Genomic DNA, 17,977 nt, shown 5'->3' with positions numbered 1-17,977 from the left:
CACGCTGCCAGTCCTTTGACTCGCGCACGAAAAACCGACAATCGAGAGAGCGCCGAGCAGCGCGAGTGGCAGCGCCAATGGTATTGGAAGTGTTTCCACTCGTGTCACTCCCCTGCCCATTCGGGCTGAGTGTAAATTGGGCATTACAGACAAAGTCACGTTTTGTGCAAACACCGAACATAGCAACAACTGGTTACCAAGAATCCAAGTATTGCCTCAGCGCATCATGTTATCACGTCTTCCTCGGAAACCTGATGCAAATATTGATATTGGATCGTTGTTTTCAAAATACACGGAGCGTACAAACGGCTGAGTTGTGTGAAATGTGTGAAACATATATTCAGGTTGTTTTATTTCATTTAATGTAATGATTTTCTATCTTGTTTTTTTTTAAAACCACAAGTCCTCCCGCATGTTAAATTCCAGAATTTTTCTTACACTTAATTACACACACACACATTTTTATTTTTACTCCTCCCATATGTTAAATTCCAGGCTTTTTTCTTACACTTAATTACACACAAACACATTTTTATTTTTACTTCTCCCGTATGTTAAATTACAGGCTTTTTCTTACACTTAATTACACACACACACATTTTTATTTTTACTTCTCCCGTATGTTAAATTACATTTTTTCTTACACTTAATTACACACACACACGCATTTTTATTTTTACTCCTCCCGTATGTTAAATTACAGGCTTTTTTCTTATACTTAATTACACACACACACACACATTTTTATTTTTACTCCTCCCGCATGTTAAATTACAGGCTTTTTTCTTACACTTAATTACACACACACACACATTTTTATTTTTACATATATTGTCTTAACCTAGTTCTATTACTAATCATTACATAGTATAAAACAAAGTCGCTGTCGCTGTCTATCCGTCCCTATGTATGCTTAAATCTTTAAAACTACGCAACGGATTTTGAAGCGGTTTCTTTTAATAGATAGAGTGATTCAAGAGGAAGGTTTATATGTATAATACATGTACACACGAGCGAAGCCGGGGTGGGTAGCTATGACTTTATGTATCCCACATTTACAGGCTTTTTGTCTACTACTATTTTATTACTACTTCTAATTATTCTATTTCTATTTATATTACATTACATTTTACTATTTAATTTCTCTTTTTATTACCTCATATTTTTACAACAACTTTTAAAAAAATACACTAATAAATGCTAAATAATCTAATTTATAAGCTGTTATTCAATGTCTTTGGTGAGATATGGCAGTGTAATTACAGCATACAGAGGCTGAAAATGTTAGTAATGAATAGAATAGAATAGAAAAACATTCAAATAAACTCAAATTTAAGCACCTTTTTTTATCTGCCGCTCATTCGGAAAGCTGTCTCATCAAGTAGAACGAGCAAGAAATTTGCGTGTTGCTCTTTTAAATAATTGTTTTAACTTTACATTTTTAAGCTGAAATGTGTGAAAATGAGTGGTAGATTAAAAAAAATATGACTATTCAAAAGTGCTGAAATTAAATTTATTTGAATAAATGATTTTCTATTTTAACTATATTATACAAATCATTCTCCTAGATTTGGTTTGATGATTCTGAATATTTAGTCCCGAGTGTAACACAAATATAAAAACATCTACGAAATTAATCTCAATTGTTTACAATTATTTTTCATTTCTTATCATTTCTCTTCTTTTATTGCGCAATAAATATATTAAAAACAAGAAATAAAGAAAGCAATTGAGAGGAATATTACCAAAATAGATTAGACTATTGCGCAGAATTACTGTTGTGTATGGCTGAGTAAAAATGAAATCTATAGATATAAATAAAATTGGAGTGTCTGTATGTAATATTGAAATAACCGTTTTTTACTACATGCTTTATACATGCAAAGTCTCAGCCCGATCGGTTAAAAATTGACAAAGTTTCATACAAACTTTCATCCCCTATTTTATCCCCTTGGGAGTAGAATTAATCAAAATCCTTTCTTAGCGGATGCCTACGTCATAACATCTACCTGCATGCCAAATTTCAGGCCGATCCGTCCAGTGGTTTGGGCTGTGCGTTGATAGATCACCATGTCAGTCACCTTTGAGTTATATATATTTAGATTATTAAATCTAAATATATATAACTCAAAGGTTTTTAATTGGTCGAAATTCGACCATAGTTAATACTATGGTCGAATTTCGACCAATGAGTGATCACTAATTTGTATAGATAATTATACTAGTAGTATAAAGGGAGGGGACTGTTAGTAATGGAATCTAATAACCTTGAAACCCAAACAGACACCCACAAATTTCTTGCTCGTTCTTCTTGTGATGAAAGCGCTCCAAATGATCGGTAGATTAAAAAAAAGTAAGTCGTGACTATTGATAGATAGATAAAAATCTTTATTCGTATCCCGATAACAAAGAGAGTACAAACAAAATTCAAATAACACATAAGAATAGTAAATAATTATAAAAAAACAACACATAATACTTTAACTTCCACATAAAATAAAAACATAAATTAAATATTAAAATACATATTAGGTGCCACAGGGATACGAAAGGGTTGAGCTACTCAGTGAACAATTTGCTCAGCGAGCAAAACACTGATTTTCAGTAGCAGCCCAGTGGTGGTGCGATCGCGTGCAGCGACATGTTCATTCAGCAATCTTAATGTTACCAAAATTTAATTAAACTCATTCTTAATAACAATAATAGAAGAAAAAAATAATAAAATAAATAAATCAAAATGTATATCAAAATAAAATCAAATACAAATAACTGTTGACGCAGTTAGGTGATGACCTAAGTGATCAAAGGCTTTCAAAAAATAATAATAATATATAAATGCTAGGAATTGTCTAGTAGAAAAAGTTTTATCTTTTTCTTAAATACCAGTTTTGAAGTAATGGCTCTTATAGTTGGAGGGATATTATTCCAGCATTTAGTCGCCTGGTAGCGGAAACTTCCCGTAAAAGCAACAGTTCGGTGAGAATACATTGTTAAAGGAACCCGTGCTGATCTAGGGACGGCGACGTAATGACTTTCAAAAGATGAAAATTTTTATTGAAAAGTGCTTCAATATAAATTTATTTCAATAAAGGATTTTATATTCTATTCTATGTACTCATGTACCCTAAATATACAATCATCATCTGCTTCTTCCTTATCTCATTTATTTGTGGTCGGCGTTATATGTTTTTCTCCACCATTCATCTCTGTTCGCAGTCATCTCGTTACTTACTCCCTTTCTCACCATATCGTCTTTTACACAGTCCATCCATCTCTTTTTTGGTCTTCCTCTACCCTTACAACCATCCACATTCATATGTAACACCTTCCTTAGGATATGATCTTCATTCCTACGCATTACAACGTACAATACTAAGTCATAAATAAAGTATTTGCAATGTGTAATTAAATTAGATATGGTGCAATATTAGTGAATGAAAAAGTTCCTGCTATGTTAGTCATCAACGACCTGCACGCTGCTTTTAAGTCGATAAGGCCCTGTAAGCAATCTTAAGATATTTATGTTTAGGTATTTCATATTTATTTACGTTTAGGTATTAAAAATACTGCTTAAGTTGCAAGATATTGAGAAATAGGGACCAACATGTCTATTCATACAGATACGAACTTATTGTGCCATAGATTCACCATACAGGTGGCGGGTCCATTTGCAGAGAGGGAACTCCGAACAGTACTCGGAACTTGCGATCCGGGTGCAGGTTTAAGGGGTCAAATCTGGTAGGAGCCTGCTAGTGCAGCTTTAGATACACGTTCTAGTGTCCTTCGGCAGTTCTAGATAGATCAAGATCTTTTAGAAGATTATAGAGAGATCTCGCCACCACATACCCGTTTTTAGTCTATTCGTTTATTCGTATATGAAGCACCACTAGCAGACTTCTGATAGTAAGTATATATTTTGAGAAAGAGATCAATTGTCGAATTCAACTTGGATGGGCGGCGTTCAGGTCACTACAGTGACGAAGAAGAAGAAGATAAAGGTTTACGACCATTGTGTGTTGCCGAACCCGCGGCCATCGCTAAACCGCTAGATAATTTAGGCTGTATGCTTACGTTTCGCATTATCCATATGACTAATATATTACATACCACTAATCAATCAATAATGATAACACAATTATATATTATTCGATACACAGCAAATTCTTTCAGAAACCACATAAAAAGCAAGACTTGTACATTCATTTTCGTAAAATATTCCTATTCCTAATTAAAATTCTATATAACTGGAAATACAAATATTGAGTCATAGTTGTCCTGCTACTTATAACCAGTTATTTAAAGATTAGAATAAAATCAAAACACAAATCAAGCAACGCATTCAAAAATCTGGACAGGCCATCTGGAGGAGAAAAACCCGATCTCAGCACTACAAGTGAACTTAACGAAGTTGTCAAGAAAACGCCATCACTGAAATATAGATCTACAAGACTTTACAATGCAATCTCTTAAGAATATGTTAAATACAGAGATTGCGGAGATGAAACAGCAAAATATACAATCTATTCAATTAAATGCTACAATTTTAGAACTACTCCAAATTAATACTGTAAGTTTGATACTTGCAAATAAAAGAATTGCTGCTCTCGAGTCTGAAAAGGAAGCGGCCAACGAGAAAATAAATAAACTTGAAATGCAATTAGATGAAGTAAAAAAGCTACAAAACAAGAAAATAGGCAACGTAAGAAATATTACGGATGAAAATTCTGAGGTACATAAAGATTCAAATATACTCAATACACCGGATATAAAGTCTACCATTGACATGCCAGTCATAAACAGGAAAGAAGATAATCTAAATGCACCAATAATATCGGAAAATCAGAACGTAATAGAATTCCAGAAGCAAGAACTGCTAAAATGCATCGCAAAGTATAAACGCCTTAAATACTGCCGGGTATCTCGTGGGAAAATACTAGGTCAAAAGGATAATGGTCAGCCAGGGATAGTAATTGCACACCTGGATCAAACGCTTGCTTCATCGTGATTATTTTACGCAAGTTCATCAAAGTTCTACTGGTTCTGGGTAGACACACAACTTGGGTATATAACACTTATATTATTTTTGTTCTGTATTTTGTCTGTATCTTCTCATGCCCATTAATATCAATTTTATATATTTTCTATTGTCTGTCTGTCTGTATACAAAATTATATATTGTTATGGAATTTATACAATTTTGATACATTTATTTTAATTATATTTATATTTACTTATGTATACCTATATTATATATATAGTATATACAAAAGTAGCAAAATCGTATTGTCGTATTGTAATGTGCAATTATAATTGATCGCCGTCTAAATAGTGTCTTTTGAATATAAAGTCTATATAATAAATAATAATAATAATAATAAAGACATTTATTCAGCATTACAGTATTCTTAGATGCTATCTATCTTATATACTATACAATTTAAAAGCTAAAAGCTAAAACATACTAGTAACGCTGAATGTGACTCCCACTCAGCATTTATACTGCAGTATATATATACCACAGCGCTGATTTTCAGTGGGGCCACCACACACGAGAGAGCGTACGTAAAGATTACTAAAGAAAATAAAACGTTAAAATTAAGACCATTTTATAAATAGGTATGAAAATGTATGTAAAGATAAATGCAATTTTAATTAATGTATGTATTTAGTATATTCTGTATATTATTTAAGTAGGTATATTGCTATGTAATGAGATATTTATTATAATAAAATTTATTAATAATATTTAAATATATAACGTACATAAATGGTGTAGCTGGTACATGTTTTAGATGCTTATTATATTATATGTGTTCCCTGCTACAATGATTTTTGTTCTTTAAAGAGGTGAGTGAATAATTTATGTTTGAAAGAACTAACTGTCACTGAATTAAGGATAGGAGGAGGCAGATTATTCCAGCACTTAGTGGCAGAGTATTTAAAACTACCACGAAATGCTGTGGTGTTAAATTGGGGATATATTAATCGAGAACAAGTTTGACCAAAATTACGATTAGAAAATCGAAGCTTATCAAATAAGTAAGAAGGCTTTTGATGTTTAATTATTCCAAATAACAACGTAGCGAAGTGTAGCTTGTTCCGTCTATCCATTTTTAACCAATTAGTTTGATTTATAAATGGAGTAACATGTCCTCGAAATGGTATGGAAAAACAAAACCTAGCACAAGCATTCTGTACTCTCTGTATCAGGTTTTTAGTACGGACCAATGTACATTGTCCATAAACAGCATCAGCGTAATTGAATTTGGATAATATCAAAGAATCACAGAGTGTCTTACGCAGATCTTCACAAACAAAGTTACGTACACGATATAGCACTTTTAATCTATAAAAACAATTACGCACTGTCTGCAATATATGATTTTCAAAACGAAGGGTTCCATCGAAAATTACACCTAGATTGTCACATGCTCAACATCATAAACATCATCAACCGAATACTAAACTTTTATTAAATAACCGTATAAATTGTTTTGAAAATGGCTAATAACATTAATACAATTATTTCAAGCGTTGATTATCAAATCAACGCTGGCAAATCGTATTTGGTTGATGTTCTAAGTGTCTTTCATCTACTAAAGTCAGAATCTAAAACACTCTTTTAAAATTGTTTTCCAAATTATTCGAAGTATAAAAAAATGCTTCAAAGATATCAACGTGTTTTATCCAGATGTAAATTAGATTCTGACTTTATAATACTGTGTCATGTTACAGAGGAGACAGAAAAAGATGGAGGGAGATACTAAGAATATAAAATGAAAAATATGTACAAAGTAACATAAAAACTTCTTTTGAGTCTGGAATAAGGACAGCTCGTGGTTCGGGAGTTGACGAAGTTGCGGAAGGCAGCCCCGCTCGCTAGTCCACAGTGCTGTGCAAGATAAGATAGTTCAGATGAATGGCTCCGAAGGTGTTGGCAGGATGGCAGGTTGAAGACTTGGGTGCCGCTGCAACCTGACACCCGGGATGATGGATGGCACCGTCATTAGAACTGCCGCGAGAAGCGTTCTATCCTCGAGCGAAAGAAAGAACAAATTTCTTAGTATTCTTCAGAATATTTTATTACATTCCATGTTGAATAGCAAATAATATAAATATATCATTTATAATATTTAATACGTAGTTTGATTTGGAATTATTGTCTATATAGAGCGATAATGCCCCAAAACCCCACAAAAGCATGTCCTCTAGTTGAATGCTCATTTATTTTTTAATTTTCCAAAACATAGATTAAATTAATAAAAATCAAATATTACATACACTGCCTTGGTGACACACACACGCATATATACTCTTTTGATGAACCAAAGAGTATATATCTTAGCCCATGTTAAAGTCTGTGGTCAAATTGAGAATATATTAATATTGTGTCTATAATATTATAGTCTTACTGAACGTTAAATTAACTATGGTCGAATTTCAACCACTGAGCGACCACTAGTTTATGTAGATAAAATAGATAAAGATTTTGCAACGTGCGATTAAATGAAATATGGTGCAATATTAGCGAACGAAAAAGTTCCTGCTACATTAGTCATCAACGACCTGCTCGCACATGTCTTTTAAGTCGATAAGTCCCTTTAGGTAGTCATAAGATATTTATATTTAGGTATTTTTTATTTATTTACGTTAAGGTATTAAAATTATGTTAATTTCCGAAAGGTGTGTCATCAGACGAGTTTTGGAAGCCGATTAAGAAAGAATTCCGATTTGGGATCTACGTTAACACTCAACTTCATCGCTCGTGTTTCTCCCCTGCCCGTTCAAATCTGATAGGAGCCTGCTAGTGCAGTTTTAGATACACGTTCTAGTATCCTACTGCAGTTCTAGACAGGCCAAGATCTTTTAGAAGATTGTAGAGAGATTTCGCCACCACATTCCCATTTAATCAATTCGATTTTTCGTTTATGAAGCTACATTAGCAGGCTCCTGCTAGTGCTGTTTCAGATATATGTTCTAGTATAGAACATACTGCAGTTATAGATAGAACAAGATCTTTCAGAAGATTGTAGAGAGATTTTGCCACTACATGCCCATTTTAGTCAATTAGAATTTTCGTTTATGAAGCACCACTAGCAGGATCCTGCCAGTGCAGCTTTAAATACACGTTCTTGTATAGAACTTACTGCAGTTCTAGACAGGCCAAAATCTTTCAGAAGATTGTGAGAGATTTGGCCACCTTTTGCTCATTTTTAGTCAATTCCATTTTTAGTTTATGGAGCACCACTAGCAGGATCCTGCTAGTGTAGCCTTAGATACACCTTCTAGTATATAACTTACTGCAGTTCTAGACACGCCAAAATCTTTCAGAAGATTGTGAGAGATTTGGCCACCTTTTGCCCATTTTTAGTCAATTCCATTTTTAGTTTATGGAGCACCACTAGCAGGATCCTGCTAGTGTAGCCTTAGATATACCTTCTAGTACATAACTTACTGCAGTTCTAGACACGCTAAAATCTTTCAGAAGACTGAGAGAGATTTCGCCACCACATGCCCATTTAAATCAATTCGATTTTTCGGTTATGAAGCTTCATTACCAGGCTCCTGCTAGTGCAGCTTTAGATACACATTCTTGTATAGAACATTTATTTGAAAAGAATACGAACTGAGTTTCTTGTCAGGTCGTCCCATTTCGAAATCAACCCGACGGTAGAAGTGACATATCATAAGAGTCTGTATGTCTGTTTCAAGGTATTGAGAAACATGTATCAACATATCATATTCACACGTGTATATTATAATAAATGTAACGTAATATATAAAGGATGTCAGAGAGACGTCATCACTTCCTGTGTTGTGATGACACGTCATGTTATATTACACGCATGATGTTGTACGTCATCAATATGAACTGCACAAATGACACGTACTACACTACTTATATACAATGTATAACAGAATTAACGTAATTTATACACATTTTTATGGATGATAATGAAATGTTGTGATAATAGTACGCCCGGCGGAGGGAATTGTTAGTAATGTGGACTAATAACGATATTGCTTGCAATGAGATTATAGCAATAGAATAGAATGGATTACTATCAACATCAACACAATAGCATGAGCTGGTGATCACTCAATTCTCCCAAATTTGAATTTAAAAATAAATCTATATTATTGTAAACATGTACAACATTTATTTGAAAATACGAGCTGAGTTTCTTGTCAGTTCTCATCTCGAAATCATTCAGAACTGACGGTAGATTTGACATATGTATAAGAGTCTGTAATAGATCTACATGAATTTGAAAATATGGTCCGTCTTCCTATCAGCGTATACTGAAAACCATGAGCTATTGCTTTTTACCAAGATGGCCTATATGACCTTATGTTCATGTTATCATCCTCCACTGGTGCCCCGCCAGCGTAAACTCTTAGCACAGGGGGATGCATCATTGTATTATCATTCATAAAAAAGGGTATACACTGGTGGGGCAACAGCCGAGGATGATAGTACGAGGACAATGTCAGGTCAGTTAGCCCATGGTGGTAAATTCACTATCAGTTTCTTATAACATATAGCATTGCATATTATAACTTTTTATACAGAATAAAATTATGTATCATCGTCATTACCAACATAGTATAAAACAAAGTCGCTGTCGCTGTTTGTCTCTATTTATGCTTAAATCTTTAAAACTACGCAACGGATTTTGAAGCGGTTTAGTATTATATATCTACAAGAAAATCTAAATAAATCATAATAAAACACTTCGTTCACTTTGAGAGGACATATAGACAAACGAGGTCAGTGACTTTGTTTACGACTCATACATTTCTATTTGTCTAAAAAACCCACCGAATAAATGCATTAAAAGATAAAGTCTCATGCCTATTTACGTATATATGTTGTTGCCGATAATAATAATATGTTATATATATAATTATAAATATCTTTATTCATGTAGGTCTATTCACATGAAAGTGGCACCGGTGTCAGAGAGGTTGAAGAGTAATCGTCTATCATGGTATGGACATGTAATGCGTAGGAATGAGGATAATATTTTAAGAAAGATGTTACAAATGAATGTGGGTGGTTATAAGGGCAGAGGAAGGCCGAAAAAGAGATGGATGGACTGTGTGAAAGATGATATGGTAAGAAAGGAAGTAAATAACGAGATGACTGCGAACAGGGATGAATGGAAGCGAAAAACATATTACCACCACAAATAAATGGGATAAGGAAGAAGCAGATGATGATGTAGGTCTATTCACACAGACTCTTATGATATGTCAAATCTACCGTCAGTTCGGAACGATATCGAGATGAGGAGAACTGACAAGAAACTCAGCTCGTATTCTTTTCAAATAAATGTTGTACATGTTTACAATAATACAAAGTCATCTAAATTCAAATTTGGATGAATAGAGTGACCTCCAGCATATGCTATTGCAAAAGCAAATAGTCTAATCAGTGTTCGTAACCTGAACAGACTAGTCCCTACAAGCAGCACCCGTTCACGAGTATGACGGACAACAATGTGTCAAACAATCAACAACAATCTCGTTTCACAATATTAGTTACTACCTAACCTACGAAACGGCTTGACCGATTTTTATGAAATTTTTTAATGCATATTCAGTAGGTCTGAGAATCGGCTCTATCTATTTTTCATACACCTAAGTAAAAAGGGTTGTACCTAACATTTATTTTTTAATTTTTGGACCATATATATTTTTAATGTGATTAAATTAACCCTAAATTAACACCCTTCTATCACTAACCCCTATTTTTAATATCGATTGTAATTAATATGGCAAAACAACGTTTGCTAGGTCAGCTAGTATAATATATATACTTATATATGTTGACACGATCACAACCCTAAATTTCCACCCTTCTACCACCAACCCCTATTTTTAATATCGAAGTTTATTTTTATATGCCAAAACAACGCTTGCTAAGTCAGCTAGTATAATATATATACTTATATATTATGTTGATACACGATCACAACATATATATATGAGTCATATTACAGTCGTATATCGAATCTAGGTCATACAAATGAAACCGGCTGTTTCATATATCACTCTCATGGGTTCTTTGTTCTCAACAAAGACTGACGCTTTCATATTTCTATTGTTCGGTTTCAGCGCCATTTTATATTTTATTTTATAGATTTTTAAATTGAGGACCAGTTGACCCAGCGGTTAGTGGTCGCTATCAGCATGGGTCACGTGTTTGATGCTTGTATGGGACGGGGTAACTTAATGATTTCAATTTGAAAAATTTTATGGCCGCTATCCGCATGGGTCACATGTTTGATACCCGTATGGGATAACTTAAAAATTTTCAATCTCAAAAATATGTTAGTACTAATAACACTGCATCTATATATTTTTAATTTTCACAAAAATTTAGAGAATATCGTGGGTAGAAGGATAATAATTTAGGGTTGCCAAATTCGGTTTTTTATCAATAAAATTATGATAGAAAAATTATTAAAAAAGGAAACTAATTTTGAGGTGGACCACCCTCATCAATTAGGGGTATAAAAACAGTTAACAACCTATTCTCAGACCTACCGAATATATAAAATTTCATCAAAATCGGGGAAGTATGGCAAACAGCACTGTGACGCGAGAATTTTATATATACATGTATAATAATATACAGATATATATACAAAAACTCTGTCACGTATGCCCGTGAGAAACCGAGGCAAATCTATAGTTTAATGTATTCAGTTAAAATAGTTAATTGCTATTCATAATTTCATAGAGAATTATGTGCTATTACGAATCAATTGGCTAGTCCTTTATCTATCCATTCTAATGATGTAGCCTACGTGACTGAGCTAACGTATCGTGGTAGGTAGATTCTAGTTCAAACTATGAAACTATTTTACGGCCTCGGTAGTTTTGCACACCGCCTTACTTCCGATGGTCGCGGGTTCGATACCTCGCACGACTCAAATTCATGAGTATGATTGTTTGTGTCGGTCCGGATATTTTCTATATATAATATGTATATATATATACGAAAACAAAAACGATATATTTATCAGTTATCTAGTACCCATAATACAAGCTTTAGGTAGCTTAACTTGGTACTAGATGGCGCTGTGTGAATTGTCCTGAGATGTATAATTTTTTTTTTCTGTACAATTCACACAGCGCCATCTAGATCAAAGTTAAGCTACCTAAAGCTTGTGTTATGGGTACTAGATAACACTACTAGCTATGTCCCACTGTTGGGTTTACTGGTAGAGATCTCTTTTAGAGATAACTCCACCTTTGCTCGCTCTGTATATAGTTAAGTTTACAACTGTATTTAAAAGTGCAATAAAGAATATATATTATATATAAAATTCTCGTGTCACAGTTTTCGTTCCCATACTCCTCCGAAACGGCTTGACCGATTCTCATGAAATTTTGTGAGCGTATTGAGTAGGTCTGAGAATCGGCCAAACATCTATTTTTCATCCCCCTAAATGTTAGGGGTAGTCCCCCCTAATTTTTTTTTTTATTTTAAGGCAAAACAACGTTTGCCGGGACAGCTAGTATAATATATACGTATATATATATATATATATATATATATATATATATATATAGTACCTGTTATAGCAAGTATTTAAGTACGTACATATTATTGTTATGTAGGCATATTACTATTGACATATACCTAAGTTAGGTAAATATAAAAAGGACCATGCCTTTTCCCAATACTGCCCTTCAATCGCTTCTGTTTCTACCCAATGGTTAGCTGATAGAGAATGCCATATGGCGTCAACCTCGCCAATTGTACATTATTTAAAATAGTGCAAATAAAGGATAAATAAATATAAAGTACACGTAGACATACGGACGCCGTGACTTATTACGCATTACCGATTAACAATTCAATGATAATACAATCATTAATGATAAAGAAGTCAATAATGCCTACTAAAAAATGAGGTAGGTATTTCATCAGCCATCGTATGATGTCGAGTTAGTAACAGAAGTGTGACTCAATGGCCACAAGAGCGAGTTCAAACCCGCTCCCAACAATTAATATGACTAAACCACACTGCAACAAATAACTGCGACAGTTTAATTAAATTATATTATTAATAGTGTAAGAAATAATTTATATCATCCGTCATACTCGTGAACGAGTGCTGCTTGTAGGGACTGGTCTGCTCTACACTACGACTGATTTAATCATATTGTATATTTATATTTGAGCCTAAATGAATTAGTGCTGGTTGGTAGTTTGTATTCACACGTTTCGACTTGTAAATGTAAACTTACAAGGATTGTTTAAAAGAGTAACACACAAGTTTCTTGCTCGTTCTTCTTGTGATGACACTTGAGAGATGAGATGTATAGGCTATATAAGAGGATGCATAAGCTATATTAATGTAAGGTTTCATCAAAATCCGTTTAGTAGTTTTTTGCGTGAAAGAGTAACAAACATCCATGATGGCAAACTTTCGCGTTTATATATATATATATTAACTAGGTATGCAGCAAAAAATATAGTGTATATTTTATTCTGATGTATAAGCTATATTACTGTAAAGTTTCATCAAAATCCGTTCAGTAGTTTTTGCGTGAAAGAGTAACTATGTAATATTATATTATCTGTGGGGTAACAAACATCTATACATACTCACAAACTTTCGCGTTTATAATATTAATATGATAACAAGATTAAAAAATTCAGAAATGTGTCAAAATATTGAAAATATATGCACATACATCACGTTCATACTTGAAGTAAAAATGTTGCACACCTTTTTATGAAATTTTGCACACTTATAGTTTATATAGAGAAAGAGTACAGAATATCAATATGTTTTTTTTTAATAATATACATTTTGAATACATTAAAACAATTTAAAAAAATTACACCCACTTTGTATTTGACACACATACGGATAGTCTTTGACTACAGAACATTAATATAGTTTGAACCTATAAGTATCATAGTCGTGAATACAAATGTATTGTGCGGGGAATCGAACCTGCGACCATCAAAAATAAACGGTGTCCAAACCACTAGACCACCGTCGTCAATGTAAAAAACCTACTTATTTGAATGTGTTATTTAATTATTTTTTTTTATAGATAGTAATAGATATGACAATATCTATATATCAATTTATATAGATGATAATAAATCAGAACTTCCTAGATGTCTGCACATTTCTTCAATACCTACTAGACAGAGACTTTGCACTTTATATTACAAATCTACAACCAATATTGCGAATAGAAAGTACAAATTACGTTAATTCTTATACAAATAGGTACAGCATAAACCTAGAATCATTGCACGTATTTAAAAAATGTTTCACGATTTGAAAATTACATTATTTCAGATTCAATTCAAAGTATCTTTATTCATGTAGGTGTATTACAGACTCTTATGATATGTCAAATCTACCGTCAGTTCGGAATGATATCGAGATGAGAAGAACTGACAAGAAACTCAGCTCGTATTCTTTTTAAATAAGATACTATAAAATTAAACATGTTATGACCGGATTAACTATATTAATAACTAGCTGTTCCCACGACTTCGTCTGCGTGGAATTTAACTTTAATTTTCTAAAATAAAAGTAGCCTAAGTTACTCCTTATTACATCAGCCACCTGCCAAAAAAGTCCCGTCAAAATCGAGATGAGAAGAACTGACAAGAAACTCAGCTTTATTTTTTCAATAAGGTAGTACATGATTAAGAAAGTCTATTCTATTCTATTCTATTCATAATTCTCGTGTGTGGCAATTGTGAGTAGCTATGACGTGGTCTGGTGTTTTGAGTAGTCATGCTCACTAAAATGTCCAGACTTGTGGCGGCGTGGTGGGCCGGGTCATTGGGCTCCCTAAAATATGGTCGAGCGCAGTGGTGGCTGCCTCATCCGCCATACTCGTGAACGGGTGCTGCTTGTGTGGTCTGGTCTGCTCTTATCACTATGACTTATTTTCTCTTATTAATTGTTTAACCAGTTGTTGTATATTGAATGTTTTTTCTATTTTATTATTTAATTGAATTAGTGCTAATCGGTGGTTTGTATTCACACACTTAAACTTAAATTGTAAGTAAGAATAAATTATTTAAAAGAGCAACACACAAGTTTCTTGCTTGTTCTTCTTGTGATGAGACAGCATTCCGAATGAGCGGTAGATTAAAAAAAATGTGATGACTATTCAAAAGTGTTTCAATGTTAGTTTATTTGAATAAATGATTTTCTATTCTATTCTATTCTATTCTTTATAATAATATAAACACTCTAATCTTTTCGCTCCAAACTCCCGCTACATCAGTTTCATCCATCCATCAATCTACTTGTCAATGTCACAAAGATTATTTAGACTCTGGCTTCTGCCGTTTCGTTTCAGGTTACTTAAATTGTAAGTAAGAATAAAATTATTTAAAAGAGCAACACACAAGTTTCTTGCTTGTTCTTCTTGTGATGAGACAGCATTCCGAATGAGGGGTAGATTAAAAAAAAAATGTTGTGACTATTCAAAAGTGCTTCAATGTAAGTTTATTTCAATAAATGATTTTCTATTCTATTCTATTCGTAATAGTGGACAATTAACCCGCATAGTTATGGGGTTAATAGCGAGATGTCCTACATGGAAATGTAAGTAAATTACAGGTTTAAAATACATTTCAAAGGGGTAAGTCCTTATGCGGGCTGTTTAAGTAATTTATTATACGAAAGGTAGTAATATTTTTTATTTTAAATAATTTAAAGCGATCGGTCCGGAGTGTGAACTAACTGGTATTTAATCGTTTAATGATATTTACTATAGTTTTTGTTTTAATGGATGATAATGGAATGGTGCACCCGCCTGCGCTAACGGTTTACGCTGGCGGGGCACCAGTGGAGGATGAAGAGCATGAGGTCAGATCAGTTAGCACATCATGACAGGTTTACCAGGAATTTACCATGATGGTTTCTCGGGGAACCGCGTGGAGGTCAAGCATAGTAGATTGCTAGTAATGGAGTAATCAGTCCACATTACAAACAATCCCCGATCCCCCCCATAAATCCATAGTTAATAATTTATACACGGCTAGAATCTTTGGTATAAAACAATTTATTATGACAATGCAAGTCCAGAAAGAAAATGAACCTATAGGATTTAATTAATCCAAATTTGAACTGACCACAAAAAATACAAACTTAACTATTCTAGTATAAAACTGATTCTGTTGATTCTTTTTAAGATTTTTCTGTAGTTTTACTAGATAGATAACTAATTTATTGCCAACATAACACAACAAATTACTAATGCCATATTCATCATTCATTATCAAACTATACATTACCGTATAGTTTGAAAATGGGCTCTTTTTTGTGAAACAAACTATATAATAATTTTTAATTTCTACCACCCAGACCACTGTAAATGAATAGCTAACAAAAATTCAGAAAAGCATATTAAGATAAGTATAAAAATAAGATTTAACACTCTTTCCACATATTTTTATTGTTTAAACTAAAAAACTAGTTCTAGCAGTATGATTAATCTTTAGTTTATTGCATCATTTTAAACTGCCGTTACACTTATAGGTATTTCACAATATAACACACAAGAAATGCCGCATAGCAACAGTGAGTCAACTTTACACTCGTCGTCAGTTCAATTCCTGACAAAACCTAATTTCTCAGATCGCTTTTATTCCGTTGACACAAGGTTGACATTTCATTGTACGGTAATACGTGATAACGGTCTTGTATAACGAATGCCGTCTTATTCCAACACAATAAGGTATAAATTCCTTTAATTATTGCAAAAAACATACTTGAACAGACATGTCGGCGTTGGCACTGTACAATATCAAGACGGATATGATTAATTTTATATGAATTGCTTCTAAATATATTATTCAATACTTTTTTTTTATTTGAGGAAGAGATTGTTAAATGTATTACATAGAAAAATTACCTCTTCGGTAATTTTTCTTACAGCTTACAGCTACCTCGGACAAAGAATTAGTCTAGCTATTCAAAGAGGGAACGCTGCCAGTATCTTCGGAACATTTTTTTTTATATCAAAATTTGAGTTTGACCACAATCTCAGCTGATGTTAAGTGATGATGTGGTCTACGCTGTTACACGCAAGCTCAAATAGTGCCTTCACTCTTGACTTGAAAGAACCAATGTTGTAAGAGGCAGGAAAAATAGACGCTGGTAGAGAGTTCCACTCCTTAGCTGCTCGCATAAGGACAGATGATGCAAAACGGTTAGTTCTAGCAGCTGGGATGTCAATAGTGTAGGGGTGGAGCCGCTCTGTACGTCTTGTTGTACGTTGATGGAACGGTGCTGGAGGAATGAGGTTGTGCAGTTCTTGAGCACATTCGCCAAAATGGAGCCTGTTTCTCTATAGCTGACCCGCGCACCTTCGTCTGTATCACACTTACTTGACACTCATCATTATACTAGCTACTCGCCCTGGCATCGCACGGGTATACATGTATTATATATATAAACTTTTGCTAGGTGTTTCATTCAGAACAGATACATTCGAAAAAAATTAATCGTGTAACTTTTTTTTTATACTTTATTGCACTTTTGCAGAAATTTTGTTACAAAGGAGGTCTTATCTCTAAAAGAGATCTCTTCCAGTAAACCCAAAACAGCGTGACGCAGGAAGCGGTGTGTGGGTCACAGGAGTGCAAATAATAAAAGTAAGAAAAGATAAAATAAAAAGTAAAACTAAAGAATATATTTTGTAATACTAGTAGAGCTCATTGTACAGTGGGAAACAAATATACCTAAAGAATATGCAATATATATTACTAACTAATAAATAAATTAACGTAAAGTGGCTGTGGTTAATTTATCTATCGAAGTGTACAGTAAGATCCGTTTTAAATTAATTAAATATATACATACATGGAATAGAATAGAATAGAATAGAAGAGAGTTTTATTACTAAACAGCTGTTCCCGCAGTTTTATCCTCATTAATTTTATAACCTATGCGTTATTCGGATGTATAAG

The sequence above is a fragment of the Achroia grisella genome, unplaced genomic scaffold (genome assembly GCF_030625045.1).
Source record: "Achroia grisella isolate CSIRO2021 unplaced genomic scaffold, CSIRO_AGI_Agris_v1 utg782, whole genome shotgun sequence".
Taxonomy (NCBI): domain Eukaryota; kingdom Metazoa; phylum Arthropoda; class Insecta; order Lepidoptera; family Pyralidae; genus Achroia; species Achroia grisella.
Note: the sequence above shows the minus strand (reverse complement) of the source record.